Here is a 4787-nt window from a genome sequence, read left to right on the forward strand (position 1 = left end):
TATAGGCTTGTCTTATGACAACCATCTTTCATTAAAGTGTCCTGTGATGATATTTTTGAATACCTACTACGTGCCAGATAGTAAATGCGCCTATAAGACTCAGTTTCCATTAACATTGCCGTTATTAGAACATACAGAAGCCTGGCAGGAAGCATGCTATTTCAATACAGTGTAAGATGGCCAGTGCAGTGAACGCTCAAGCCACAGGAAGAGGCACTGAGCTCACTCTGGGGTCAGAGTAGACCCCTCAGAGACAGTGACCAGTATTTCCGAAATTATAAAGAGAGCCACAGTTAGAGGAGAAAAGGCAAAGAGGGCAGCTGGACCTGCAAGGAGCTCAAGCCTCCAGCCCAGCAGGCAAAGTCCTGCGTGCTGGGGACTTGATGCTTCGTGATGGATGAATCAAGAGTGGGGTTCTCCAGATGAGCCCCACCTGAGAGGCAACAGCAGCCAAATCACCAGCAGCACAAGGTTTGTGTTGGGTTTTGGTGTGGATAAGTCTATTCCTACGTGGAATCCATACATGTATGGCTGAAAAGGAAGTCATTGTGACAATCACCAAGTGCTTCCCACAATGTATAAAACCAGAGGGGATGTTCTCATTATAAATTAATCCAACCAGTAAAATGGCTGAAGCATATGGCTGTCTCCTGTTCTGAACCCACCTGCCATCCTTCTCAAGAACTAGGGAGGAGATGAAGCTTGTGGTCAGTGGAAGAATGTTTTTCACATTCTCCAGTGTGTCTGAATACACCACAGTGACCTTTAGGTAAACATAACCCAAATTTTAACAACTACCTGGCCATACAAAATCAAGATAGCTTTCGGCCTATTTGCATTTTGCAAATTAAGCATCTCTCTGAAGGCCTGGATTCTACTGCAAGCATCTTTTAGCTCCTCTGCACCTTCCCTGGCTCTGGAAGCGTTTCTCTAGGATGCTAGGTACTGAACTTTGACGAAGAGTCCACTGCAATAACAGTAAAGTTTAATGGCGCATAACTTTGAGAGACTGACAAATTCCCAGCCAAAGTATTGATTCTTACAGAATTTATGAAGCACACGCTGTATTCTGTGTCATTATGGTCCATTTTTGGCTGAAAGAATCATGTAAAATAGATTTTTAAATGAGTGGTAATAGCCAGACATAAAGAAGGTATTGATGTGCGTCTTGGAGGGTGAAATAGCATGCCAGATTAAGGCAGACAACAAATCAAACACAACAGTCCCCTCTGTTACTACAAACTTAAACTCCCTGTTCCTTTTAATCACCCCCTTCCAGTTCCCATTTAATTTGCCTTCTGTAGACCTCTTCTGAAGAACATTAGGGATGGTAAGATTTTTTTGCATACTTGCAAATACTATTTTGGGTGGTAGTGAGAGTCAAGGAACTGGTTGCTTAAATTTTGCACAGCAGTTTGTTCTCATGTGTAAATAATGTCCTTGAAAATAATGTTAAATAAAATATACTACTATAACAAATACGTGCTTATAAATGGCACAAATATTGGATCAGGGTTTGAAGACCGAACGGTTTTATCATCAATATAAGTATTTTAAAATAAAAGGAACATTTTTACTTTTCAGTAACAAAATTGCATTCTTCCTTTACAACTTTGAGGAAAGCTCATTTCTTTTCCCACGTGCATTTGTGAAGCTGTGTCTATGTCCTCTCTGCGTTGGAAAAGTGTGAAGTTTACTCCACTGTTTCCGGGCTGCTCATCTTAATACCTTGCTGTGGGATGGTCTGTATGTCAAGTGTGTTGCTGATTGGTCAGTAAATAAATCACTGATTGGCCATTGGCTAGGCAGGAAGTATAGGCGGGACAAGGAAAAGAATTCTGGGAAGTGGGAGGCGGAGAGAGGGAGACACTGCCAGCCGCCATCAGGACAAGGAAGATGTAAGGTACCAGTAAGCCATGAGCCATGTGACAAAGTAAAGATTAATAGAAATGGGCTAAATATAAGAGTAAGAGCTAGACAATGACAGGCCTGAGCTAATGGCCAAGCAGTTTAAATAATGTAAGAGTCTGTATGTTTATTTTATAAGTGGGCTCTGAGACTGGCGGGACTTGGTGGCGGGAGCTGGAGAGAAATTCTCCAGCAACAATACCTTTCATAAACAACTGAAACACAAGGTTCCTCCCACCCTGACATTTTGTTTTGACATGCTTGGGGGAAAAGAGTAGCTTTCAAAAATAGTCATTTAAACTTTGATTTTATGCTTCACTGTGGAATACATGTTTATTAAATGCGTGTTTCACCGACAGAGTAATCAATACAGATTGTGTAGTACATTATGAGGGAACCATGTCTGAGATTATTAGAAAAATTAAATGCCTTAGTTTCTGCTTACTTGAGCAATATGGGAAATTAACTGTTTAAATCCTTTTGTGGACATGACTGGATTTAGCCTAGCTCAAAACACATGGTAGCTGGTTGGCTGCTTTATACACATACATTTCTTTTTCTTTAAATCAAGTTACATTTGCCCTGTGCAGTTATCTATAATCCACCTAATAAACATTAAGTTACCCAGCATCCTAATTTTAAAGACTAACGTTGAAGAAAAGGTCTGTAGAGCAATGAGAGACAGACAAGGAAAGAAAACTTGAGTGGCTGTGGCTTTCTCTGAAACTTAGTGGTGTTTCCATTCCATTCTAGAAATCTTTCAGAGCCGAAGAGAGACCACCCTGTCTGGTTGTGCCAGGAACCCAAGGATCCTGGACAACCCCCTCCCCCAACCCCACCGTCCCACTCACACCTGAAACCCTGCCAGAATCAACTAAATCCTTTTCAAACAGCTGGTTTTCAACAATCCAGGAGTTATCCGTCTAATAAAAAAGTAACTTGGCAGGGAGAAAAAGGCTGAGACTCTCAACAGATTTTTCTCAGGCCCAGTAGAGCCTGAAGAACTCAAGGTCTTGGTCAACAGTGAACAGAGCAGCTTGACTAGAAGCCTGGGACAAGCCATAGACTAGATGCGGGGAGGCTCAGAGAGAGCCAGACTTTACATAAGCATTTTCCCAGGACAAATGCAGGCAAATTCAAACAAAATAGGCTGGTGGGGTGGGAGATTTCAACATAAAATTCAAGGGACAGGAAAGCAAGTCCTCACCTCCAATACAAACATTTCACAAGAGATGTCCATTAACATAAGGCAGCTAACCTGAAGGGCTTCCTGTTCACAGAATCAATGGGAGGTTATTCATACGGAACTGGTTTTGGAGAACAATTTTTAGTTTCACGGATTGATGTGTTAGAAGAAGTCAATGCCATGGATGTCATAAGCAATTTTAAAATGTAGTCGTACTCTAAGATCCTTATATCTTCATATCCTGTTTTGTTTTGGTTTTGTTTTCTTCAAATAAGTAAAGCATTTGTTAGACACTATAGCAGATTATATACACTGGATATGTATCTAAGTGCATATAATTGTAACATCCAGTCATGACAAGCTAGTTTTACTGAAATGTAAGATTTAACAGATGATGTGAGGAGGTATGTCATTATAACAGCATATTAGACTTTGCAAATGAATGATTCCTAAGGCAACAGAAATAGTTTTGTGTTCTGACTTCCAATCAGTCTTTCATTTGACAACTAACATTCAGAATCCATCTTTGATCTTGGAGGACTTGAACAGATCAAAGTATAATAAAGCCTGATGCTCAAAGTGACACTCAGACCAAAAATAATTTCTGATAGAATCCCTTTCCAATGGTGTGTGTAGATCTGCCACAGCTATGGTGTCGTGGTGGCTGGCTTAGCTGGTTAGACAAGAGAAAGAATTTGTTTAAGGGATTTAGCATGTCTCTGTGCCCTTCTTCCCATTGAGTATCAAGGATCACCAAATCTAGTAATTATTTATTGGGAATTTATTGTGTGCCACTCCTTACATGTGTTACTCCTGCTCCTTCTGTTCTTTTCTAGGATCTCTATGTTATCCCCATTTCTTGGAAAAAAGAAAGTCAAGGACTCTAAGGGATAACTCTGGGTCTGACCTTGGGTCACACTTCAAAGCCCTCTTGAAGCCAATGACATCATACTGCCTCATCAAGAAGCTGGAGCCTTCCCTGCAGAGTGCACACCCAAACTTGTTCTTCCTGTTTTGGCTCTTTCCAGACTCCCCACCTGGATCTTTGGCTTGGGAGACCAGTCTGAATATAGACAGCTGTAAATAAGTCTTTTGCTTGTTTGCAGGTATGTGTAGCAGTGGTCATGGAGAGCTTCCGGGGCCCCGCCTCTTCTCTTAACTTTTAGCACTAGAGTTTAATTTACTTTTTTGAAATGATGCTTCACTCAGTGGAGTTGTGACAGGATGAATCTCAAGCAGGGTGGCATGTGGTTGATCAGGCAGACGACATGACTGCCAATTTGGCGTGCTGTTAAGATTAGCCATTTGTGTTGTGAAAACTCCTGTTAGCTTCGTACAGACACAAAGCGTGTGATGAGAAATTGTCTTTATTTTGCTTTGTGAATATCTGCCATTTGATTTTTTTTAAACTTTGCAACATGAGCTGACATCTTCTGGGCTTGCAACACCAGTTTTTTTCTCATAGTGAATAAATCCCTGAAAATACTTTCTCTGTAAGTCAACCAACAATGTGTTCAAAAATCACTAGAAATCAATTTCTATTAAGACTCAGATCTGAAATTTACTGTGTGACTTTGGAAAAGCCACTTAACCTCTCCAAAAACCTTCAAATATAAAATGACCGTCATAAGGATCAAGTCAGATACAATCTTTACAAAAGGGCTTTACAAATTGTTGAGAATTATCCAAATGT

This window comes from Peromyscus eremicus, chromosome 6 (genome assembly GCF_949786415.1).
Source record: "Peromyscus eremicus chromosome 6, PerEre_H2_v1, whole genome shotgun sequence".
NCBI lineage: Eukaryota > Metazoa > Chordata > Mammalia > Rodentia > Cricetidae > Peromyscus > Peromyscus eremicus.